At 38.8% G+C, this 27,146-nt stretch overlaps 1 non-coding gene across 1 annotated transcript; it reads right to left on the bottom strand.

The window, feature by feature from the left end:
- Window positions 1-2,743: 2,743 nt before the first annotated feature.
- Window positions 2,744-2,850, bottom strand: LOC148580323 (small nucleolar RNA R71). The gene has a single exon (XR_015894904.1). It is a non-coding gene; the product is annotated as a small nucleolar RNA R71 (small nucleolar RNA).
- Between the last annotated feature and the right edge of the window lie 24,296 nt (window positions 2,851-27,146).

Here is a 27,146-nt window from a genome sequence, read left to right on the forward strand (position 1 = left end):
AATAGAAGATTGTGGAGGGTCAACCAGACGAACCCGGGGAGTAGGAATCGCTTTCCTCGGCCCGGGAGAACTCGATATAGGAGGTTTAACTGGAGGCTGAGAAGATCCCTCTCCGGCTGCCTTGGCCGAGATGTTTAATGCAGCGGTCGCCTTCTTCGCCTTCTTATAGGCCCTCATAGAATCATTATTCTTTGACATCTCTGAAAAACACAAAAATCAAAGACAAGTTACAACACAGGAGAAACAAAGCTCGGGAGCAAGTATAAAAACAAATCAGACAGTACCCAAAGCAGCCCGAACCAAAGATGGATCACTCAAAAATATCTTCGTGTCCAGATGGGGAGGCTTCCCCCACAAATCTTCGAGAATAACTACAAAGGCCCGCTCAACCTCACTAAGCATTTCCCATGTGTAACGTGGCACTCTTACATTCTTTTGCCACTCCAGAGGAAAAACAGGCTCATCATTTCCATAAAGAAAAAAGGGGCGAACCCCCTCAACGGCACGGACTCGGAAGAAATAGTTCTTAAAATCTTTAAATGACTCATCATACATGGCAAAAACTTTATGCCCCTGGGCCGACCTGAAAGAAACCCAGGAAGCTTTCTTTCTGGAGGAACCTCCAGGTTTGGCCGAGACAAAAAGATAAAGGAAAAGAGTTTCAGAAGGTGTTATGTCTAACTCCTGACACAGAAGTTGAAATATTTTGATAAAACCCCAGGAGTTCGGATGAAGCTGGGACGGAGCAATATTGCAGGACCACAACAAGTCAGTTTCAAAAGCAGTAAAAGGGAAAGTAACGTTTAATTGGCTGAAGAAGTATTCATAAGCATAGAAAGAGGGACGCTCCCCCTCGACGGAAGTCGGAAAACAAACTCTCTCATCGGAATCAGGAGCAACAAGCTCATAATCACTCTCGCGGGCACTGTTATCACAAATCCTATGGCGCTTCCTCAGCTCTGTGCAAAATTCAGCATCCACAATAGAAACACACAACAAAACAAGGGAGTCCAGCCAATCGGACATCCCCTCGGGAACTCTGGAAGACATCTCTACAATGTTATTGCGAGAAGACATGAGGCCAACTAATCAAACAAGTAAGAAAAGAAGATGGAATTACTAAAAACATCTCGGACAAGGGAGAAAATAACTCAATACGATGCAGGTGAACACACAGAGAAGGAAAACCCCAAGACTCAAACTAAAATCTTGGGGCATCCTTTGGAGGCAGTAACAAAGCAAGGTTTCCAGGAAAATCTACAGCTCTCACCCCAGCATCTTTCAAACAAGAAAAAGACTCCAAACAAGCAAGCATTTCCAGAAGCATAAGTCATCACAGTCAACCAAGTAAAAAAGCATTCCCAAAACATCAAAACACGCCAAATGGAAATCATCAAAGGTACGAACTTTTTAGAAATCAGACAAAAAGCAATCAAGCAAAGCAAGGAACGGATGCAGGGTTTCTATCAGATAGTAAAAAATCAAAAGCAACAAACAAAAACCGTATAAAGCCTCGATGGAAATGCCAGAGGAACACACAAAAGAAAGCCAAGAAAAACGCATTTACAGCGACAAACAAATGCAAAATCACGAAAAGGTTCAAACTTTCAAAACATGCAAAAGCAAAAGCTTCATCAAAAAACTAAAGATGAAGCCGTGAAAGAAGCAAGAAAGTTAGTACCAACCTGAAAAGGCAGCAGACTTCAGGGAAGGTGAAGAGGGACGGCAAAATCTGGAATCACTACCTCGAAGCAAAAGAAAAGACACGAGCAAAAGAAAACATCGCTGGGCTGAAACGCGAAACTACGAACTCCAGGCAGAGGCTTCAGAAAAATCAAACAAACGCCACAACACAAAGAAAAGTTGAAAGCAAGAGAATGAAGGGAAAAATGCGAAGAAGTTACGAAAAGGGCGAAAGAAGAGAAACCGTTTCTGGGTTTTCAAAATCAAAATAAAGAGCCAAAAGGAAACAGGGCAATTAATGCTAAAATTAAAAGGCATTAAACCCTCGCACGTTCCCAAAGCGCCGATATAAAATCGCACGCTTTTAGAGGAAAACGTTCTACATTCAAAAGCTTCTACAAAGGAATCGACAAAATGCTTGAGATCGGCTTCACTAAAGAAAGACCGAAGTCAAGAACTCGACCTCAAAAAGAAGACCGAGCTCAAGCAGGGGCACTGTTCATACCCTGGGTCGAGCTGTCCGAACTGGGATGTTCAGTAATAAAGCAACCGACCTCCTTAGGTCAAGCGGACCGACTTCTTTACGAAGAACTCGGCCAAATCGACAGGAAAGCCCCAAAAGGGCCCAATTCAAGGAATACGACCCAAATCCAAAGGTCATTCAGGCCTACAGAGAAGGGCGGTTCCGTTGAAGATGCGCTGACCTCAACCCAAAAGATAAAGATAAGATAAGATAACTAACTTATCTTATCCAAAGGTCACATCTCACCATTATAAATACACTGGAGCACCCAAGTATAACTCATACTCTGATTCTACATAAAAACCTGCCTAATACCCGTGCTAACTTAAGCATCGGAGTTTCTTGCAGGTACCCCCCACCCTCTGGTGGCCAAGGATCAGCAGTGTAGCAAATCCAACAAGTCGGACACAACAGCTCCGGCCGCCACCAGCCAGCCGGACACGTCATCTCCGACCAGTACCAAAGATCTCATCAGAGATCGACCTCCAGTTTCAGGTAACCCTCGGAACAAGATTCTATCCTCCTCAACGAATCAACAGGTTGAGAGCTGAGGTACAAACATTCAGGCAGCAGGATGGTGAGACTCTATATGAAGCATGGGAGAGGTTTAAAGACTTGACAAGAAGATGCCCGCCAGATATATTCAATGAATGGGTGCAGTTGCACATTTTCTATGAAGGCCTTTCGTATGAATCAAAGAAGGCAGTAGACCACTCATCCGAGGGATCTCTAAACAAGAAGAAAACCATTGAAGAAGCCATAGATGTCATTGAGACTGTAGCTGAGAATGACTATTTCTATGCTTCTGAAAGAGGCAACACTAGAGGAGTGATGGAGTTGAACAACGTGGATGCACTGCTAGCTCAAAACAAGATGATTACCAAGCAATTAGCTGACCTCACCAAGAAGATGGAGAGGAATCAAGTAGCAGCAATCACCACTTCAGCAGCAACTCAAGAAGGAGTGAATGAAGAGGCAGAGGGTGATCAGGAACAGGCCAACTACATTAGAAATTCACCCAGGCAGCACCATGACCCATACTCCAAAACATATAATCCTGGTTGGAGGAACTACCCAAACTTTGGGTGGGAAAATCAACAAGATCAAGGCCAAGATCAGAGACGCCACAACCCCAGCAACAATGCAACTCACCAACATTCCACACAGAGATCATATCAGCACCCACCTAACAACACACCTCAACATCCATACCAAAGTCAAAATGGCCCTTCTCATCCTTCCAATCTCAACTCTCCATCATCGGAAGAAAGACTATCAAGGATTGAGGCTCTACTTGAAGGCATATGCAAGGAGATTCAAGATAACAAGGTGTTCAAAGAGGAGGTGCGAGCCAATATCAAGAATAAGGGAGACGCCATCAAGAAGCTGGAATTTCAAGTAGGATACCTATCTGAGAAGATTCCCAAACCTACTGATATCTTCCCAAGTGATACAGAGAAAAATCTAAGAGGTGAAGCAAAGAAAGTCAGATAGGAAGATTGCAAGATGGTTACTATAAGTGATAAGGAGACTGAGGAAGAGCTGAACAAACCATCAGAACAATCTGAAGATTCATCAGCAGGAAAGCAGGAAGAGAATCCTAAGGAAACCACAATTATGCAGAAAGAGTTGTTGAGGCTCTATGCACCTTTTCCCCAATTACTAAATGGTGGTGTAGAGAAGAGAATATACTCAAGGTTTCTTGACATATTTGCATCCCTCCATGTGAACATACCATTCATCAAGGCTCTCCAACAAATGCCCTCATACATCAAGTATATGAAGGAGCTGCTGACCAGGAAAAGCTCACTCAAGGGAGGACAAACTATAGTGATGAACAAGGAGTGCAGTGCTCTCATTCAACCAGAGCTGCCTACAAAAAGGAAGGACCCAGGGAGTTTTCACATCCCCTGTGCAATAGGAGAAACAATGTTTGACAAAGGACTCTGTGATCTGGGAGCAAGCATCAACTTAATGCCTTTATCCCTTATGAAGAGGCTACAAATCAATGAGCTGATGCCCACAGACGTAGTCATCAGGCTGGCGGACAAAACTCAAAAACAAGCAATTAGAGTGGTTGAAAACGTGCTGGTGAAGGTTGGGAATTACTTCCTTCCCGCAGACTTTGTCATACTGGAAATGGAAGAAAGTCACCTTCACCCAATCATATTGGGAAGACCATTCTTAGCTACAGCCAGAGCGCTCATAGATGTGGAGCGAGGAGAGCTAATACTGAGGATACATGACGAACAACTCACCTTCAACGTCTTCAAACCCTCACAAGAAGCAAGTCAGGAAGGCAAGGAACTAAGGGCAGAGCATGATAGAGCAATGGTGGGAAAAAAAGCATTGAAGCACAAGCTGTGCACCCTGGAATTCCTTTGGGTGATGAACAAGAGAATCAGCAGCTGTCACAGCTAAAGGAAACTCAAGTAGAGCCAAAACCACCAGAATCATATGAGACCAGCAACAAAATCTCCCTAGGGAAAGAGACCACAAAGAGCAGGATAACAGCAAAAGAAACAAAGAAGAAAGTACCAAGGAGATGGAGGAATAAAAAGATCCCTACAGAAGATTTCTCTCCAGGGGATAAAGTGATCTCAGCTTACTTCCTAGATATCCCACCTCATCTCCCCACCATCCCATCTCAGTTACCTAAGGTTTTCACCATCAACAAAGTTCTCTCCCTAGAACATGTGGAGATCATTGATGAAGCCAATGGATATAGGTTTACTGCAAGAGGGGAAGATGTGAAGCATTACCAACCACCATGACAAAGGCAGAACGTCAAGCTAGTGACGCTAAAGAAGCGCTTCATGGGAGGCAACCCATGTTTTACATGCTTTTAAAAGTAGTTAATAAAGTAGGGTTCAGGGATTTCAACTCAACTTGACATGCACTTAAATGAATCCTTTTGTGCAACATATAGTGAGGAACAAGTTTGGTGTTCAAGGCACACTAAGAGAACATAAATGTAACCCATATCATGTCACTCTTAGGGGCCTTGAACAAATCTTTTACACCACATGGCACCAAACTAAGTTTGGTGTTGCCAATGTTGCATACATGGATGTTGAGTTAGTCAGTTAGTGTGCACTCATGAACAGCACTTAGTAGTTAGAAACAAAAACTTTAAAAAGTAGTTATTCTTTTAATTTTGCCGCCACTTTCCACAAGTTTTCTTTTAATCATATTTCTTTTATTTTATAGGAGAATTGGTGGAACAATTGAAGGGTTCGGCTACCACAAAAGGAGAGGACTATACACGTGTCTCTAAGGGGATTGCATTGGGAATGGTTGCCATACAACATTGGAGAAAGAACAAGCTTGGAAACTGAACCAACACCATCATAAAGTTGATGATTCTTGTGCTCATCCCATGCTAAACCCCATCCGTCCATCACACAACCACCCCTTCAATCCACACCTTCTATTCACTCACCACTTCTCTATATAAGTGGTTCTTAGTTCATAACCCTTCCACATTCCAATTCCCATTCCTTATACTCCACACCTCCGGAACTCAAATCCCTTCACTACACCCAATCTTAACCCAACCGAATTCCCCCATCTATCCATACCTTCCACCACCTTCACATATCATCTCCTACTCATGGCATCATCAAGCTCCAAGAGGCAAAAGAGGAAGGAACTGATAGAGAGCATTCCTTTCGATGAAGGGAAGTTTAAAACTGTATTCCATGAACGTGAATTTGAACGGATAAAGCTCAAGAAGATATTGCCTGAGTTAACATTCCAATTCAACGAAGATGAATGCCCACAGATTCGAGAGAAGATCAAGCAAAGGGGTTGGCAAAGGCTCACGAACCCAGAAGCAAAGATAAATGCAAACCTCATCAAAGAATTCTATGCAAATGTGGTCAGAGAAGACAAAACCAAGGCCCCACCTTCAAAAGTTATGTGAGAGGAACAGAGGTGGACTTCAGCCCCAATGCCATAACAAGGGTTCTTCAGCTGAAATCACCACATTTTGATGAGCCTAGTTATCACGTGAGAATAAGTAATGGCCCCGACAATGATGAACTTGAAGAAATTATGAATGATATGTGTGTTATAGGATCTGACTGGGAAAGGTATTCAGATAGAAGACCTCGGTTCATTAGGAGAGGAGACCTCATCCTGGAAGCCAAGGGATGGTTTGAACTTGTGAGGAGATCTATCCTCCCAGCTACAAATAATTCTGAGGTCAACGTAACTCGAGCTACGATGGTACACTGCTTAGTAAAGGGCGGAAGCATCAATGTGAACGAAATTATAGCTGAAGGGATTCAAGAATCAGCCGAGAAGAATGATCCAGGTGCTAGACTTTGGTTCCCCAGCACCATCCTTAGGCTGTGTACGAAAGCCATGGTAGTCATCGAAGACAGCAACCCAACTTGGGTAAACCCTGGAAGGATGGTTACACTCCAGCATATAACGTATGTGACACCCGCCCAACAACAAAGAAGGCCTCAAATAGGGAGAAGAACACCACAAGAAGAACCTCACCAAGAAGAACCTCAACAGGAAGAATATCAGCAAGAAGAGTACTATGATCCAACCAACATCAACCTGAATCACATTCACGGAGCCATTGAGGAGCTAGCGAGGAGTTATATGGAGGGACAAGAACAACAACTGCACGTTCAAGTCCAAAGGATGGATCGTCAAGAAGAACTCCTTTCTAATTGGATGAATCAACAAGGGGAGTGGCAGAAACAGCAAATGGAACATTATTCCCAGCTCACTCAAGCCATCAATTAAGTGACTGAAAGGCAAGAGCATCAAGATAAACGCCTTCAAGAACTCAACCAATGCCAGCTAGCTCAGACGAAGGCATTCAATGAGTTCAGCGTACTGAATGAAGGATGACAACTACATAGAGAGGAGTTCAACATAAACACTCAAGCCAAGTTGAACTATATGTCTAGTCATATGCATAATCTACACTCTGAAATCCCTAGGTATGATGAGGTCCAAAAAGATCTCACAGAACAAGAGGAAAGGAAGGTGAAACAGTAGAAGGAAACATTGAAAAAGAAGATGGAAGATGCTGGCTTCTGGAAGAAGTTGATTGGAAAAAGCAAGAGAAGTGGGAGTGCAAGCACTCAAGAAAAACACAAGGAGGACAAACAGGAAGGAGAGCATGAGCACACCCAAGAGTAAAAGGTGGTGGAGTTCCCTCATTGTCCCATCTTTTTCAAGTTTTAAATAAGGAAAATCATGTATGAAATAGAACATGCTTCCATGGTAGTTTAGGATTTTCAATTCTATTTTTAGTATTCTCCTTGCTTAGGTTTATGATTGCTAGTCAAATTGCCTGTTCTCAATTCCATCTTGCTTATTGTATGCTTGTCCTTTTTAAGCTAAATAAAAAGAGATGTTATAAAAGACCAGAGTGGAGTTCAATTTGTGGAGTAAGTTCTTAGATTTGTGGTATAGTAATCACTTAGCTAAGTTGGTTCACCAACAAGGTGGGAAGGCAACTATCTGTCCTAAATCATATGCTTGAAACACATCCCATGAGACTAGCTAAATAATAAGATCCTAATAAGAAAAAGGAAAAGAACAATAAGAGTTGAAAAAGAAAGAAAAGTTAATAAAGAATAAAGCTAGGCACCAAGGGCTTGAATCTTGAGGCATGTGTCTGTGGTGCTCCTGTGTAAGGGATTTACTTGGATGAATAAGCTCTTTGGGGTGCCTTATCACTTGGTAACTTGGGTTAACTAACCCGGGATTATCAGCTGAAAGTCCACTATCAAGAGTAACCCTTGCTACAGAACACTTAGTAACCCAAAGAGGTGCTGGACACCAAGGTCTCAAGAAAGAAAATAAACAAACCATGTGCCTATGGTGTGTATGTATGGGGGAAAGAGACTTGAGGGAGTAAGTCCTTAAGGGTGTCTTAACACCTAGCACCTTGAACCAACTGGTTCGGGAGTGCTGGCTGAAAGCTTATCTTAAAGAGTCGCCCCTTCACAGAGCACCTAGTCTAAAAAGCACAATCAAACCCTGAAAACCACAAAAGGATCAATGAATAAAAGTCTCATAGGGTGTAATCAAGTGAGTATTCCAGGACATGATAAAGGTCTGAAAGCCAGTGAAGGAATGAACCTAAGTTGCTATGTATCAAACCACCATAAAACCAAGAACTTGACTTCCATAATAATGATTCATTCCTCTTGTCATTTCATTCATCATTCTCTTGTTCTAGTACTTGCTTAGGGACAAGAAAGCTTTAAGTTTGGTGTTGTGATGCCAGGGCATTTTGACTAGTTTCACTGACCTTTTCTTTATGGTTTTAGGGTAGTTTCATGCACTTTCTTAGGAAATAAGCAAGTTTTGGGTAGAATTTCACTTACATCTTGATTTAAGCTAACATTGTGATTTTTATATGAATTTATGAGAATTATGCATGAATTGAATGACAAATTGGAAGATGCATGTCTCATAACTTGGACTAGAACTTTGATGCACTTTATTGCTTGATTTCAGGACAAAAGAAGCAAGGAAGAACCACGTTAGTCTAACTAACGTGACCTCTAACGTGGAAGGGGAGCTAGCTTGCAACGTTAATGAGAAAAGTAATTGCCAATAACGTCCTCGAAGCCATCATAGCCCACGTTAATTGCCACGTTAACTACATTAACGTGGTAATTAACGTGGAAGAAGAAAATGAAGCCAACGTTAGTGACATTCACCTTTGTCACTAACGTTGGACCAAGCTCATATTAGCCACGTTAAGAGCCATGTTAACTCAGTTAACGTGGACTCTAACGTGGGGAAACAAAAGAATGACCAACGTTAGTGACACTCAACTTTATCACTAACGTTGAGCTAAGCCACTTTAAGCCACGTTAGTTGCCACGTTAACTCAGTTAACGTGGACTCTAACGTGGAGGGAGCAAAGAATCACCAACGTTAGTGACACTCACCTTTGTCACTAACGTTGGGATGAGCCACTATGAGCCACGTTAACTCCCACATTAACTACATTAACGTGGAAGCTAACGTGAGTAAAGGGATGATTAGCCAACGTTAGTGACACTCACCTTTGTCACTAACGTTGGAGATGGCTAGCAATACCACGTTAGAAGCCACGTTAACCTAGTTAACGTGAACTCTAACGTGGGAAGTAGGGGCATTTTGGAATGTTAGTGACAAAGTTAAGTGTCACTAATGTTCTCAAAGATGTGGCAAGCCTACGTTAAAGGTCACGTTGGCCACACTAACGTGAACTCTAACGTAGGGAGAAAGGAGGATTCTCAACATTATTGGAAAAAGTAAGTCCCAATAATATGTGCGAAGGACCAAAAGGCAACGTTAGTGGTCACGTTCATGCCACTAACATTGAAGTTAACGTGGAGCATCCTTGGGTTAGGAACGTTAGTGAAAAAGGTGATTGTCACTAACGTTCTCGAACCCACACTTTCACTTAACGTTAACGCCACTAACGTCCTAAGCTAGAATCCCTACCTACTTCACACTTTCTCTCTGCAAGTAAAGCTAAGCCCACTGAAGAAGATAACTGCTTCAACTCAAGATCCAAAGGCCCATATTCAAGACTTGAAGAGCCAACTAAAAGATCAGAAGAATAATATAAATAGGGAGAACTTTGAACTAGAGGGGAGCTTTTGGCATTATTAGAATTACTCTCTGTATTTTACTTTCTCTGCAACTTTTAGTTTAATTCTCAGAATGTACTCTCATTCTATGCTTTTCATTCCCAGAGCTATGAACAACTAAACTCTTTTCATTGGGTTAGGGAGCTCTGTTGTAATTTAATGGATCAATAATAGTTTTCATTATCCTTCTTCTCTCTTCTCCTAATACTTTGATTTGGAAATACATGTGGTATAATCAGTGACCACACTTCATCTCTTCTCATGAGCAATTAGACCAAGGAATTGGAATTCAATCACTTAAGATTGCCAAGGAGATCAATGAATGCATTGATTGAGGAAGAGATGAAAATGGACTTGATCCGGAGAATGCAACATCTCCTAAGCCCAATGAACTCCCCATTTCTGATCTTACCCATTCTCTTTACTTTCTGCTATTTACTTTCATGCTAAACTCTCCTTCCCCATTTAAGATTCTGCAATTTACCTTCCGTCATTTATTTTCTGAAATTTACTTTCCCGCCATTTAATTTCCTGCAATTCTCAACCCAATTTCTCATTAGCTTAACTAGAACATTCTTCCAATTAAAGTTGCTTGACCAATCAATCCCTGTGGGATTCGACCTCACTCTATTGTGAGTTTTTACTTGATGACAATTCGGTATACTTGCCGAGGGAGATTTTTTAAAGGACAAATTTCCGTGCATCAGTACTTGAATGAGAATTCACAAGTCTTGTCATCCGGAGTGAACTATGGTAGTCAACGAGAAGACGGGTGCAAAAACAAGATTTGGGACCCCGGAATACAATTTTGGAATCAACAACTTTAGGGTCTTGTCACTTGTTTCAATTCTCTTGAAGGCTTTATGCGCCTAATTTAAGATCCCAGTGGACATTGGATATGCAAGCATTGGTGGCGATTCAAGGAAGAGTTCAAGCATAAGCCACCATAGCAAGGACCCCATCAATGGTCCAACTTAAGGACTTGAAATAAAAGTTCAAGGTGGAAGATACCCCACCATGGTAATATCTTTTTCATTTTTGTCTTCTGTACATATTGGTAAATTAGTTTAATTTCATGTTTAGTTTAGTTTGTTGAGTTTATTTGGGAGTCTAGTATGTTAAATAAGATCTGATGGTGTTTTGGTAGCTGTCTGTATGTTAAATTTTCAAAAACAGAGCACCTACCCACGCGTACGCGTCACCCACGCGTACACGTGACCCCAAGATTCCAACCTCTCACGCGTACGCATCACCTAGGCATACGCGTGACTTCCAAAATTTCTAGGTGCAGTACAAAAACCAGAGACTTGTGCAAAAAGGGTAGTGAAATTATGCGTTTAGCACAATTTTGCCCTGCGCGTACGCGTGCTCCACTCGTACGCATCATCTTCTTTTCTCTCCCATCACGCGTGCACGTCGACGATGTGCACGTGTCGCACCCTATTTCTACGATGCACGCGTACGCGTGACATGACGCGTACGCATGATCCCCTGCCCTATTTCACTCACTTCTTTTCTTCTTTTCTCTCCATCACTTTTCTTCATTTTCCTTCTTCTCTTTTCTTTCCCTCATTCAACCATCATCCAACACTGCCAATCACCATCCACCATCACCTTATTTAGTTAGTTAATTAGTTAGTTAGTTAGTTAGCTTAATTTTTGTTTTAGATGATAAGTGTTGGATGATTGATTTATTTGCTGTTTATTGCTGCTTATTATTTACGTGATGCTATCTTAGCATAATTGTTTTTGATATTCATTGTTAGATATCTTTATTGAGGCCACTGAGTGTTACTTGGTTTTGAACTCTTCATGGTTAATATTTTTGAATACCAAGTACCTATACCATTTCCTTCAAAGCACTCTAAATCTTTTGAATTACATGATTTGGCCACCATGTGATTTGAATTCTTTACTTTGACTAGGCAATTTTTGATGTTGGATATTGTGCATTCATCTTAATGCATTATGTTGCTTGATCATATGCATCCATACTTTGTGCTTATGCCTTAATGACATGTTGACCATTAATTGTTTACTTATGTGCTCTACACATATTTGAAACTATTCATTTTGGCATAATGCTTCAATTGTGAATTGAATTGTAAGCTCACCTAGGGACATCTTTTTGAAATTCTTAAGTCATATAGACCATGCTTGCTATGTGATTGATTTTTAACTTATATCTCTCTTTTAATAAGTCGCATAGCACCCATGTGTCCCACTTTATGTCAACTAGGTGATGCAAGCAGAATTCAAAGTGTGTCATTAATTGATGTGTAAGTTTCATATTCCATTTTGTTCATCAAAGTTATCTTGCACATCAATCTATGTCCATACCTAATCCGTTTCACAATTGCTCATTTATTGCTTGAATGCTCTTATGCTTCTTTATTGCTTGTTTGGTTGTCTTAACCTACAAGCTCTCTTTGAAGTATCTCAAGCACACTAGAATGAGTGAAGTGCTTACTTCTTTTTGTGTAACTGTGACATAGATCTCTATGCGAGGGTGTGTTCTAAACTGCATGCAACTTAGAACCCGCACACTATTTTTCTTCAATTTCACACTAATTCACTCACTTCATTCTAGTGATTATTACCTCATTCCAACAATCTATACTTCCTTGCTTGTGCATTTACCTGCCTTATTATATCCTATTTCCTATTGCTCAGGGTTATTTGTCATAAGCAAAAACGGAAGCGGAAGAAAGAACATGCAGTAGCCAGTTGATCCACAAGCTGAAGATGGCAACCCATGTATTCGCCATACCCCCTTGCTCATCTTTGAATGCACCGAGGACGGTACAAACTTCTAAGTGTGGGAAGGTCGTCTGGCCAAGCGGCCCTTTTTGGGTGACAAATTTCTAATCCCAACACTTTTCACATTTCATTTTTTTTCTTTTATTACTAGGTCTTTTAGAAATTTTTATTCCATTTCTTTGCATTTATATATAATAAGCTTAGTCAAAATAATGAAATTTTCCATGGAATTTATCTATAGGGCACCCTAATTGATTTGAGTAAAAAAAAAATTTATTGAACTTGCTTGAATTATATATATTGTGGAACATGTTTTAAGCTAAGAACACATAAGCATGTGAGTTTTGAGCCTAATTGTGTGGTTACATCATATAACCACTATTTTCCATTTTTGTGTGTGTTATTCTCTTTCTATGACTATAATCTTTGATTTGTTTGATTCTTTATGTCCATTATTCTATGTATATATACATTTATATGATTAAGGCCTTCATTTCATTAAGCTCACTTACCCAAATGGTCTTACCTTTTATCTACTATTGTAAGCCAACTTTGAGCCTATGATTAATCCCCTTTTATTCTTAATTTTAGCACATTACTAGCCTTAAAGCGAAAAATAATAAATGTCCCTTGTTTGGATCTTTGATTAGCTTAAGCTAGTGATAGTGTTTATCATTCAATTGTGGGAAACTTAGGAACATTGGGTGTGATAAAAGTGACAAGGAATTTTAGCAATTTTAGTTAAATGATGATCTAGTTAGGCAAACAATTTTTTGGTGTGATTTCTTGATATATTTAACATGAAAGTAAATTGTAAGAATATAAATGACAAGGAATTTAAATAACAGAAAGTAAAAGAGAATGAATTAAATGACTGGAAATGTAAGAGCGAAAACTTAAAGTGGAAGAAAGTAAGAACTAAAATGTAAATAACAAAAGCTTAAATTGCAACGAAGTAATAGCTCAAATGTAAATGGCAGAAATGATAAATTGCAGGAATGTAAACAAGGGAATTAGGTAGTGGGCAATTAGAAATTCAAAAGAACAAAAGTAAAGATTGATGATGGGTGAGATCACTAGGGATCAGAGATGTTGATTTCTCATGAAATAATGGTGATCAATTCCTTCTCAATCATGTAAATAAATCTATGGCAGATTGTAAATAATTAAGTCCCAATCTCTTGGTGACTCAATTTCTCTCAACATAATCAATTGCCACTCTCGTGATCTAATTGGTCATGAGAAGAGATGAAGTTCAATTTCTAATCCAAAAACCACACAAGTCTCAGGATTTCAATTCAGGGTGGTTACATCTCACATACCAACCCAGAATATATCAATCAGGAGAATCATGAGAGGATAAACCCCAAACTGAATTCTATGACTCCTTTCTTAAGTTCATCACATAATTCAAATAGATTCAATCCTCTCTTGATAGTAATTGAGTCTGTGAAGAACAGGAGCTTCCTCTTAGATAAATCAACTTGAATTGAGAAGAAAAGAAGAAGTATTAATTCATTGAAAACCAACAGAGCTCCCCCTAGTAAAAATGGGATTTAGTGACTCATAGCTCTGACTTCAAACAGAATGCTAAAATTGGAAATTAGACTAAGCATAGAAAAGAAAGAGAAAATAAAACTGGAAATAGAAATAAAACTGGAAAAGTAAAATTCAAAACTAGAAAAGAAACTTGTGAACAGAAAGAAAAATAATGCAGAGTCTCAGCAGAAAGTAAAATTCAAAAGTGCAAAAGCACAAAAGAGATCTAAAAGAAAAAGAAACTGAAAAAGAAGATCCAGCAGAAGAAGTCCCGAATAATCCCAGATGCCAACTATTTATACTCTTCAAAATGGGCTTTTTGGTTGGTGGAATCTCTTGCGCCAGGAGAACGTAGCGCTATTTAGGAAAACGGAGTGCTCAGGAATCGACACGTACGTGTCACCCACGCGTGCGCGTCATTACTCTCTGCAGCCCTGGTCACGCGTGCGCGTCATCTTCAGTGCGCTCCCCAGCCGAGCGTAGTGTTCTTGCTAAGAGTGCTTCCCACGCGTACGCGTGGCCTCATGAAACCACTTTTGCGCTGCCGCTTTGTCCACGCATTTGCGTGATTCTTTTCAAACGCCACTTCCACGCGTACGCGTCGATGGCAAATCTTCAATCCCACTTTTAAAAGTATCGCAGGCGATCTTGGGTGGAGAACATAGCACTCATGGTTGAAGAACACTGCTCATATCCATGCATACGCGTCATCCACGCCTACGGGTGGTCTTCCAAAAATCACAACTTCGACGCGTACGCATCACCCATGTGTACGCGTCGATAGCAAAACTTTCTTGGGTGAAAACGTAGTGCTCTTTGAAAGAGAGCGTAGTGCTGAGAGTCATGCTGCAGGAAAACGTAGCGCTCTTCAAGCTCAAGAGAGCGTAGTGCTATTGGCTATGAAGTGTTCTTGATCCTATATGATCACAAAACAACATAACAGTACATCAAAGCTCTGTCTCTTGAACAACTAACTTTAGATAACTCACTCATTCATACTTTTCTTAAATTGTTTGCATGAAATTGAGCAAAATTCATTGAGTCCATCTGAGTGCTTGTTTATTTGAATAATGTGCATGAAATTGAGCTAAAATTGAATAAAATAACTAGCTAATCTATCTAAAATGCGAATGCTTCACAACACCAAACTCAAAACCTTGCTTGTCTTCAAACAAGAAAAGAATTTTGCACAAAGGTTTTTTTTAATTGGAATAGATTGAAGAATAGCTCATAATGCCTTGGTGAGTGAAGTGATTAAGTGATAGTGGGATGAACTCTGAATTATATGCTCATGCAAGGATTCCAGTGCTTATTAGTCCCTATATTTTTGAAGTCTTAGGTATTAGGATTTCCATTCAAAGGGTGTCATGGAAATCTCTTTATGGATAATCACCTTGAAGCAGCATTTATTCATCTCGGCCTCGACTCTAGGTGTCATGTCTCAAAGCGGCCGTTTAAGATGAGTTTTCAATCAATACTCCCAACCCAGTTAGGTTAAGGTATTATGTGATGAAGCACCCCTTAGAATTTACTTGCTTAAGCCTCTCTCTTTGACACAAATCCACTACAAGCATGTCACTAGGATATTAACTCTTTGAGTTTTTGTATCTTTCTTTTTCTTCCTAGTAATTGATGCTCAGAGCCTTGGGCTTGTTCTTTGTTTTTCTTTCTCTTTTGTTTTCTTTTGCTACTGCTTTTTAGATCAATAGATTTTTGAGATTTTCCATAACACTTCTCCAAATTTCATTTCCTGCCTATGAGCTCCTATACAGGTTTTCATAAACATGCAACCTCAATACATAATCATACAATCAGAACCACCACTCCTCTTAATCTTTTACTTGCCTCAACATTTTTCTTTTTTGGGATTCCTCAATCCTTCTTTTCAAAAAAGTATTCTCTGTTTGCATTCTTAGAAATATTGAGTGCAAGAAATTTTTCAAGAGTATGGTGCTGTAAGATATCAAGCATCATAGTTATTAAGCCCCAAAGGAACTATGCTAAACAGATATTTTAAGTAGATGAGTGTCACACAAGTAAAACCACCAATCATAAAAGTGCAGAACATAAAAGCTTAATTATAAAAGTGCAGAACATAAAAACTTGGAAGGCATATCATTTTTCAGATATGCATCTTCCTTATTTACTAAGACTATGAAAGGAGCTTCACCACCTTTAGTTTTTGTGGCCCTTCCCTTTGCTTTACTCTCCTTTTTTCTCTTTATTCTTTGAGTGTTGCTTCTTCTTCTTGTTTTTCTCTTGCTGTTTTCCAGTTTGTTCTACCTCATGCCACAATCCAGCATCTTTTAAGCTTTGTCTCATTCTTTCCTCATTTTTTCTTGCTATTGCTAGTTGTCCCTCTAGTAGCTTGATCTGTAGATATGGTGTAATCTCCCTATTTAATATAGGCATATTGGAAACGAGGTAGTCAAGCTTGGCTTGGGTATCCACATCATATTCCACTCTGTCCAAGTGTCTGGCCTCTCCAGCTGTGTGATATATGTTCTTCCAGCGCATCAAGTTGTCAAGATACCCTTCAAGCTGATCTTGTCGTTGAGATATTTTGTTGAAAGATTTTCGGAATTGATTAGATTGTTCCCTATGTTGATCCAGTAGTCTTGCTTGAAAGTCCCTTTGCTGATCCATCATCCTTAGCTGGAAACTCTCTTGTTGCTCCATCATTTTCATGTATTGTTCTTTTTGCTGCTCCTGAGCCTTCATATATTTCTCTTATTGCTGCTCCTGACCCCTCATATATTGCTGAGATAGTCCTTCAATAGCACTCTGAATTTGGCTCAGATCAATTGTACTAGAAGCTTATCCCTCTTCTATTTGTGTTTCCCTCCTTCTTCTCTGAGGTCTTCTTTCACCCTGAGTGCGACTGACATTGTCCATCCTCATCTTAGTAATAGGCTTGCCGTCTTTCACCCAATCTGTGTCTTGGTCTTCAAAAAGCACTCCTACCATATTGCACAGATGCAATATGGTGCTTGGGTGGCCGAGTCTAGTTGATTTGCTGCTGTCTTCAGCTATCTTTTGAATGCTGTCTGCGATAAGCTGTGGCACATTTATTTCTCCCCCTTTGATTATGCAATGTATCATAATCGCTCTCTTTATTGTGATTTCTGAAGTGTTTACAGTGGGGGAGATTGATCTTCTCATTATTTCATACCAAACCTTGCCTTCAAGTGAGTGATCAATCCTTTTCAAATGGCATGGATTATTCTTTGAATCTCTCACCCAATCTTTGCCATCAAGACATATATCATTCACTATCTCATCAGGGTCATTTGCGGCCTTCATTCTTTCTTCAAAGTTGGGCTCTCTGAATGGCATTGATCTTATTTGTAGAACCCTCATGATTGTTGCTGGGCTGAAGTCTACTTCTTCCCCTCTCACATAACTCTTGTAGGGAGTGCTGGTTTTGTCTTCCCTGACAGCATTTGCATAGAACTCCCTTACAAGAGTTACACTTATGTCTGTATAGAGATCACACAAGAGCTCCCATCTTCTCTTTTCTATCACTTCTCTTATTATAGAATATTCATCTTCCTTCAATCTGAATACTATTTCGGGGATGACTTCCTTATTCTCCAACCACCCATGATAATTGAGTTCATGGAAGTGAGATTTGAATCTTTTTTTATCATAAGTGGGTGGTTCAGCTAATTGCTTCCCTCTTCTTTTGGAACTTGGTGAGGCCATTGAATGGAGAAGGAGAAGGCCGAATCTTCTAACACCAAACTTGAATGGTGCTTGTCCTCAAGCACAAGAAAAATTATGAGCAAGGCTAAGAAGAAAAGGATGGGAGAGTGAGGTGTATGAATACTGGTTAAAGTGATAATGTGGATTTAAGAAGAGAATCTTGGATAGAGTAAGGCTTGAGAAGAAAGAAGGTGAAATGAGAAGGTGTGTTCGGTTTTGGGCAAAGGGGTTGGTGATGAATAAAGCAAATGTGTAAATACAACAAAGATGTGTGAGCAAAAGGGAAGTTGCTTGCTAATTTAAAGCAAGGAAATGAGTTATTGAAGCAGGAGAAAGGGATTGGTGGTTTGGCTATATTGAAATGAAGGGTGAGGATTGAGTTAGTATGATGAAGATGAACGGCTCATGTAAGGAGGTGGAATGGGGATGAGGATTCGGTCATAGCATTGGGAGTGTAGATCTTCTGGTAAATGCATGTGAAGGTGCTCTTCCCAAGGCACAAAACTCCAAGCCCTGTGATTCCTTATGTTGTCCGGTTCTTTCCTTGCCCATGTGACTCCACTATGCTCCAATTTCTTCCTTGCTTCTATCACATGTTCATTTTATTTTTCCTTCAAGATAAAACAAAATATCAACCCTTCTTTAAAAATAAAAACAAAACCAATGAAAGACAAATCTACTATACTCTTAATGAGAGCAATCCATTAAAGTTGTTGCCTTATGCTTAAAGAAACTAAATTACTTGTCTTGAAATTTAATATTTGTGTAGCTTATGTGTACATCAAACTTAGATTGTGACTATATGCTGCCAAATTAGTGAATTAAATCACTCAAATAGACTCAATTAATGTTAATGTCTCAAGATGCTATCATGGAGTATTTTTATTCACACCAAACTTGGTGTTCATCATATGCTACATGCAACCTTAGTGACAATTGATTTTTTTTCCTTGAGTGCATATGAAGCAAAATTTTATTTCTAACTACTAAAGCATAAAATTTAAAGGATACTATGCATGGGTTGCCTCCCATGAAGCGCTCTTTTATCGTCATTAGCTTGACGTTGCAACTTCTTTGTTCATGTCAGTAGATGCACACTTTCTTCCTTGTTCCATGATCCACCAAGGTAGTGCTTTACTCTATGGCCATTGATTGTGAATGTTTCTTTTGAAGCTTCATCAAGTAGCTCTAAGTGACCATGAGGAGACACTCTAGTGACGGTATAAGGACCAGTCCATTTGGATCTAATCTTCCCAGGAAAAATTTTCAATCTTGAATTGAAAAGTAATACTTTTTGTCCTGGTTCAAATATCCTAGGTGCAATCTTCTTGTCATGTCATTTCTTTGCTCTTTCTTTGTATATCCTGGCATTCTCATATGCTTCCAATCTGAACGCTTCCAATTCATTGAGCTACAGCAATCTTTTCTCTCCAACTGCCTGAGCATCCAGATTGAGGAGTTTTGTGGTCCAGAAAGCTTTATGTTCAAGCTCCACAGGAAGATAGCAAGCTTTACCATAGACTAACTGGAAAGGAGACCTCCTAATAGGGGTTTTAAATGTTGTTCTGTATGCCCAGAGAGCATCATCTAGTTTCCTTTTCTAGACTTTTCTTGAGGCTCCCACAGTCTTCTCCAAAATCATTTTTAGCTCTCTATTTGCTAGCTCAGCCTGGCCATTGGTCTGTGGGTGGTAAGGTGTGGCCACCTTATGGGTCACTCCATATCTATGAAGGAGGGTGTTCAAATTTTTGTTGCAAAAATGACTCCTACCATCACTTATAAGTCTTTTTGGTACTCCAAACCTAGTGAAAATGTTTTTTTTTTAGAAACTGCAAAACCACATTAGAATCACATGTAGTGGTTGCTATAGCCTCCACCCATTTTGAAACATATTCTACAACCACTAAGATGTATTTGAAAGAGTATAATGGAGGGAAGGGGCCCATGAAGTCAATTTCCCATATATCAAATAGTTCCACCTCCAAAATATATTTTTGAGGTATCTCATTCTTCCTTGTTAAGCCTCCTGTTCTATGGCACTCATTGCATTGGCTTACAAATTATCTAGCATTCTTGAAAATTAAAGGCTAATAGAATCTACTCTGAAGGATTTTTGCAGCTGTTCTCTCTGCTCCAAAGTGACCATTATAGCTTGAATTGTGACAATGCCATAAAACATTTCTCATTTCCTCCTCTGGTATACATCTCCTGATCATTCCATCTGGTCATCTTTTGAATAGAAATGACTCATCCCACAAGAATATCTTGGCTTTAGTGAGCAACTTCTTTACTTGCTGTCTAGTGAAATCTTGTGATATACTTCTTCCTGCTTTGTAGTTTGCCATATCTACAAACCAAGGAGCTTGTTGGATTTGTGATGAGTCCATATTTGATGGTATATTTTGACTCAATCTAGATGGATTCTAGCATACGAACTCACATTTAAGCACCAAAATAGCATACTTTTGTGTTTTGTCCCTAATTTGATCCTAAATGTACAAACATGCAATTTTGTGCTTTGATAGAGCAATTTAATCCCACTTTTATGTCATTTAATGCCGTGATATGGTTTGTGAATGATTTCAGGCCTTGGAGGCAAGAATGGATGGGCAAAAGTGGAAGAAAGCATGCACAAGGGAGAGAGCATGAAGAAAACAAGGAAAAGCACACACAGCGATGTGTGCGTGCGCACAGCCCTGCGTGCACGCGCACAAGCAAGAAATTCCATGTGTGCGTACGCACGCACGTGTGCGTACGCACAGGTCAATTTTTAGCTGAGTGTGCGGACACACACATCTGTGCATTTTCTGAGGGCTTTTGGCCCAAATTTTGAAGGCTTGGAGCTGAATTTGGAGTGCTATATATGGGGGAATCAACACATAACAAAGGGAGCTCACTTAGATAGTTTTAGAGAGTAATTAGGAGTAGGAGTAGGAGTAGTGTAGCATTGCTCTCTTAGGGTTTAATTTCCATCTTAATGTAGCATTTTATAGCAAGCTTAATTTTGGATTTTGATCATCTTTAATTGTAAGTACTCTTTAATTCCTCTTTAGTTACATTGTCTTTATTTTCATTTCCTTTGGTTCAAGCACTTTGTTTATAATTGCAATTTTGAGTTCTTGAAGTTTTATTTAATGAATTTAATGTTTCATGCTTTCTTTATGTTTGTTTGGATGTTTATTGCTGGTATTGTTGATAGTTGGTTATAGTTTATTATTTTTCCTTGCAATTTTCCATGTCTTACTTTTATGCACACAAGGTGTTTGTGAAAATGCCAACCTTAGATTTTGAGTAGATTTTCCCACCTAGGCTTGTGGTTTGAGTTCTTAAGATACTAGAGTCATAATGTCCGACATTTAGTGGTAATTCTTGGGTAGTTAGTTGACTCTTGTTTCCATTGACGCTAGCCTTTTATCAACTAGTTTGGTAAGTTGGTTAGGACATATGGATTAAGGTCAATTATGCTTGCTTGACTTACTCCTCGATGGTTGGGGTTGACTAGGCGAGATTGACTCATCATAATTACCATAGTTGTGGTTATGGCGATGATAGGATTTCTTAGATTCTCATCCCCAAGTCAAGGCTCTTTATTGTATTTATAGCGTTTTCACTAGTTTTGATCCTATTTACCTTTGCTTGCTTTAATTTCCAATTTTGATCATTGTTTAGTTCTTTCATCGCTTAATTCTTTTAATCTTTCAATTCTTGCTTGAAAACCCCCCTTTTCTCCTCACAACCGAAAGAGAAACACTTTCAATTACACCTAGGGAGAACGACCCAAGGTTGAAGTACTCTTGATCTCGGTTATTATAATTTGCATTTAAACATTTGATTTGGGGAATCAATTGTTGGTCTAGACTATACTTGCAATGAACATATTCTATTTTGAGAAATTCTAGATCAACAATAGTTTTCTTATCAAATTTGGCGCCGTTGTCGGGGATTGCAATTGAGTGCTATCTTTTAGTTGTTGTAAATATGTTGATAGTGTGAATATCTTACTTTTTGGTTATTTGGTTGTTTTTGTTAAAATTTAGGTGTTTGCTTTTCTTGTCTACTTATGTCTTTTACTCTTATTTCTTACTTTCTCTATGAGCTATCACCCTTGTTGCTTGGAGCTTGGTTGTGAATGTTTTGTAGGGTATGATGAATCCAAATTAGGATTGCTTCATGGAGTGGGAGAATCAATTAAGGGAGGAACCAATTGTGTATGAGCAACACTCATGGCAAACACCTCCCTCATACTACAACAAGCCAAACCCTCCCCTATTTGAATACCAAATCTAAGGATATGAAAGGTACCCCCTAGCTATCCCTCAACCACCAAACCTTCAAGCACCACACGATAAACCTCCATAGAATCAAAATGTCTATACACCTTGTTACCAACCATATGAACCATACCCTTATACACCACCTCAATACCCTAATCCACATAACACACCTTCCAACTATACAACATTTTTTACAACCTTTGAACCTTCTTTTCCACCTCAATCTGAAGTTTTTCAACCCTTGCCCCAAGAACAACAAGACCTTCAAGCATTCTTCCAAGAGCAAGAAGGGTTCCGAAGGACACAAGGGGAGTTCGTTGCTACCATAGCCAAAGCAGTGAACCGCTTGGCCTCACTACACTCAAGCCACCCCCCTTGGCGAAGATGGAGGAGCAACTAAGGAGGAAAATATAGAGTCTCAATTTGAAGAAGTGGAATTGAAGCTTGAGTCACAAATAGAGGAGGGTAGAACTAGTGAACCGGAAGAGTTAAATGGAGAAGTGAGGGAGTTTGATCAAGAAGTGGATTGCATCATCAATGATTTCTTATCCACCTTGGTCAACCCCCTCAATGATCTAGAAGAACCCCTCTCTCTTGAATTAGAGAGAGAAAGGGGAGAGCTAGAAAAGAGTGGTAAGGAAGAGGTGATCATCCAAGAAGTAGAAGCATACATGCAAGAGTTTGCAAGAGTGACTCCAATCCAAGGGCAAATTGAATGGGTGACAATTTCTTCAATGAGCTTCATAGGCCCATACCAATATGCTCTCTTGAAAACGGATTATCAACTCAAGGTGCTTTTTGGAGTGTTAAATGGTGAAGGATTGGGTGTTGGTTGCTAGGGGTGTTCATGGTTTGGTTAATCTAAGAACCAAACCAGTTTTTTGGTTAACCAAAAATATAGTATTGGTTAATTAACCAAATTGGTTTCATATTATAAAACCGGTTATTAACCGGTTAGTAAAATTCAAAACCGGTTTTTATATAGAAAAACCGGTTTTATATCAGAAAAGTGGTTTTTATATTAAAAAACTGGTTTTTATATAAAAAAACCGGTTTTTACACTAAAAAACCGATTTTTAAACCAAAAAATTAGTTTTTACACCCCAAAACCAATTTTTACACAAAAATTAATATTTTTACATACAAAAACCCAAATTTTTTACCTTTTTTCTTTTAAATTGATTTTTTTAATATAAAAATTAATTTTTTTTCTTTCTAAATAATACAAGTAACATTTGTAAATAATGAAATCCCTTCTATTGTAAATAATAATTACTTTTCTAAACTTTTGGTGGCAATACTTATCACATACACCAAGAGCAAAGAAGGTATAAGGCACATTAGGATCAAACCCTTCATTCCCAATGGCACTTCAAAAGGCCTCTTCAACAATGGAAATTTTCTCCTAAGCCAAAGAAACGATGCAAATTCCAACCGCAAAAAATGACATTGCAACTGCTATAACTGTTGACACCAATATCCCCATCCAAGGAGTACAGAATTTATTTGATCTATCACCAAACATAAACATAAACATAAACATAAACAAGTCTAATCATATATGGAAAAGCAAGTCTAATCTCTTTACCACCTAAGTGTTTAGAATAACTAAAGAAAACAAGCAATCAAGACTTTCTAGTCATCCTCAAGTGCAATTGAACCTGGACCCACTGAACAAGTAATGTCCTCTGATAAAATCAAATCTGCACACAAAAAAAAAACTATAATTATAACTTTTAAAAAATTATAATTATAAGTTAAACTAAAACATTTTCTAAGTAAATCATATGATATATTTAAGAAACATTTAATATTCAATTTACCTTGCTCGACCTTTTCAAGCTCTTCGAAATTCTCAGGTGCAAGAGAAGAGAAAAAGTCTCCTTTAAGCCAATCTTCGGTACATACAAGGGCTTCTACCATCTTAGGAGTCAATGAGCTACGATATTGATCGATGATTCTTCCCCCCATACTAAAAGCAAACTCGGAAGCTACTGTTGAAACTGGTATAGCCAATATGTCCCGTGCCATATTTGCTAGGACGGAAAACCGATTCGAGTTAACTTTCCACCATCCTAGAATATCCAAAGGCTTATCATCTGGCTCACAGTCTTCATTTAAATAACGATCAAGCTCAGATTTAAGATTGGATTTGCAACCGGTTGATCGGCGATATAACCCCATATCATAAATGTCTTTGGCTTTATCACTTGGACTCGGTTGGGAGAGGGTATCATCTTGGTTTCCTTCATCTGCACCTTGATATAAATTATAAAGTGAATGAAGACAAGAAGATAACTTTGTTTTCAATTCACCGCCCACTTCTGCACCAAAAGAATTAACTAGGCACCACTCAACATAATCCAACTTATGGCAAAGATCTAGAACTACGGCAATTAACAACAACATGTTAATAGTTTTTGCATTTCCCTAATACTTGTTGTATTTTGCTTTCATCTTACTTGCCATAAGACTTATGCTCAAATCATCATCATCACGATATTGTTGAATCCTTCTTCCAAGAGCGAACACTTCTTTCATGTATAAGTTACTAGTAACATAAGAAGATCCAGAGATGCGAAGTGTAGCATCGTAAAACATCTCTAAAAATGGTAAGACGGACTTAGCATAATCCCAATCTTAAATTGAAGGTACCCCTCTTCCCTTGTTTAATTCTTCAACAAATTTTTTGTCTTGCATCTCTAATAGCTCAAATGCTTTCTGATGCTTTAAAGCTGCTACTAACATTAAGTATGTAGAGTTCCATTGCGTTTCAACATCTATGCAAACAAGACTCTTATGTGGAATATTCTCTTGTGCAATACATGCCTTGAACCTAGTTAATCTTGAATTTGAGGATCTAACATACTTCACAGCATCCCAAATTTTGGCGACCGAATCATCAATCTCCTTCAATCCATTCTTCACAACCAGGTTTAAAATATGCGCACAACACCGCATATGGAGATACTCCCCATTCAAAACTGAACTTTTCCAAGAAATCAACCTTTTTTTTAAATACATAACTCCTACATCGTTGAACGATGCATTATCAACTGTCAAACTCAAGATCTTGTTCAACTTCCAGCTATTCAAGCAAGCTTCAACATTTTGAGCCATAATCTCTCCCGTGTGGCCGGTGACTTGGCAGAAATTTAGTATTTTCTTTTGCAACTTCCAGTCCACATCAATGAAATGAACCGTCAAACACATACGCCATATTCTGACACGAACTCCAGTTATCAGTTGTAAGACAAACTCTTCCTCCATATTTGGAAAAGTATTTTTGAAGTTGAACCTTCTTTGTTTCATAGAACATCAAGATGTTACGTGCCAATGTAATACGTGAAAGAGTGTTGAATCCTGGTTGCAGAGCCGCCGAATATTCTTTGAAACCTTGACTTTCTACAAATCAAAAAGGAAGCTCCTCACGAATAAACATTGATATCAATTTCTCCCGGGCATATTCTGCATCAAACCTACCCACTTGTGCTTCTGGGCTAGGCGATGTGCCTGTTTTCTGTCGTTTGCCTCTATCTGAACCGGGATTGCTTATGCAAATCTTTAAATGTGATCTCATTGCACTTGTTCCATTCCCGCACTTGATCACTTTCAAACAGTGTTGACATTGAGCCTTATTTTCGTCATCAGATGTTCTCTTGAAGTGGTCCCAAACTGTTGATCAATTTTTGCGCTCAGATGATGTGGTTGGGAGAGGAGGTAATGTAGAAGCCGAATGCTCTGCAGACTCTGACATGGGAACATCACGATCGGCTACCTCATTCTGAATAAGAAGCCATAAAATCTAATTATTAAATACTTCAACAAAGCAAAGTTATCAAGCACAAAGCCAAGTTCAAACAATATATACATATACTTTGAAACTGATTCCAGGGGTGTTCAAAATGTTGATGTTCACAAACAAGTACAAACAAGCTCAATTCAAAGTGCAAAAGGTGATTGAAGCTACACATATATATCAATTAAAGTTTCTGAATAAGTTATATCAATTTGAAACTACACATATATACCAATTCAGAAAGTTATAACAATTTAAAGCTACAACAGGATTACTGATTATCACAGCATTCATAACATCAAATCAAACACTTCAAACCACAAGCTACAAAGGACAACTGAATCCAGGTACATAGTAATTTTTAATATATCTTGTATTTGTGATGATGATCATCATCATTAGGTTCATGAGGGACCGCGCAGAAAGTACAGTATCATTGAATCAATAAGAAATTGTGAATACTATTGTTTATAACCAATATACAACACAACAAATTGTGAATACTAACAATAATAATAAGAAATTAAGAAAGCATGTGAAGCTAGCCAGGAATGCATATGTAATTGGTAACTAAGTGCAATTATATATAACAACTAAGAGTGCCATATTAGCACATTTAAATTGTACGTGTCAGTAGCAAATAATGTTCATCACCAAATAGAAGATGGGACCTAATATAAATTAGCTAGAGTGTGTAGCTTACTGAACTAGATGGAAAAGGCAGAATATAAATTAATGACTCTTGGATTGTAGTTGAAACTGGATTAGTTAAATTTTAATTAAAAATCACTTATTGCCATTGTTGTAAAATGCATGGTGTCGGATTGTGCTTGACCTCTTAGCTAAGGTGGCCGTACTTATGGTAGCAGCTTCATAGTTCATACACAAGTTCCTTGGTACAACTGTAATAATAAGAGATCTTTTGTTATGTGCCTGTATTTGACTCAAATGGTCAATGTCTAACAAAATTAACAGTTAAAGTTAAAGACCTTTTGTTATGTGCCTGTCCACTCTCTATCTACCATATATACCTATCCACCAATCAGTGTTTTAATTAATTCATCTAATGTTAGATCAAGGACTCAATTAATATCCTGCCTCTATTCTCCTGAAGCACTGGAATTTCATAAAAGAGCTAAATCCTCACATTTTGTCGAATAGTTTTCCTACAATATTTGAATCTGGCAGGAACCTGTACTTCAGGTTAGAAATCTCTAAGCAGAATTTGGTACTAAACA

Source organism: Arachis ipaensis, chromosome B10 (assembly GCF_059453495.1).
Source record: "Arachis ipaensis isolate K30076 ecotype BB chromosome B10, ASM5945349v1, whole genome shotgun sequence".
Taxonomy (NCBI): Eukaryota; Viridiplantae; Streptophyta; class Magnoliopsida; order Fabales; family Fabaceae; genus Arachis; species Arachis ipaensis.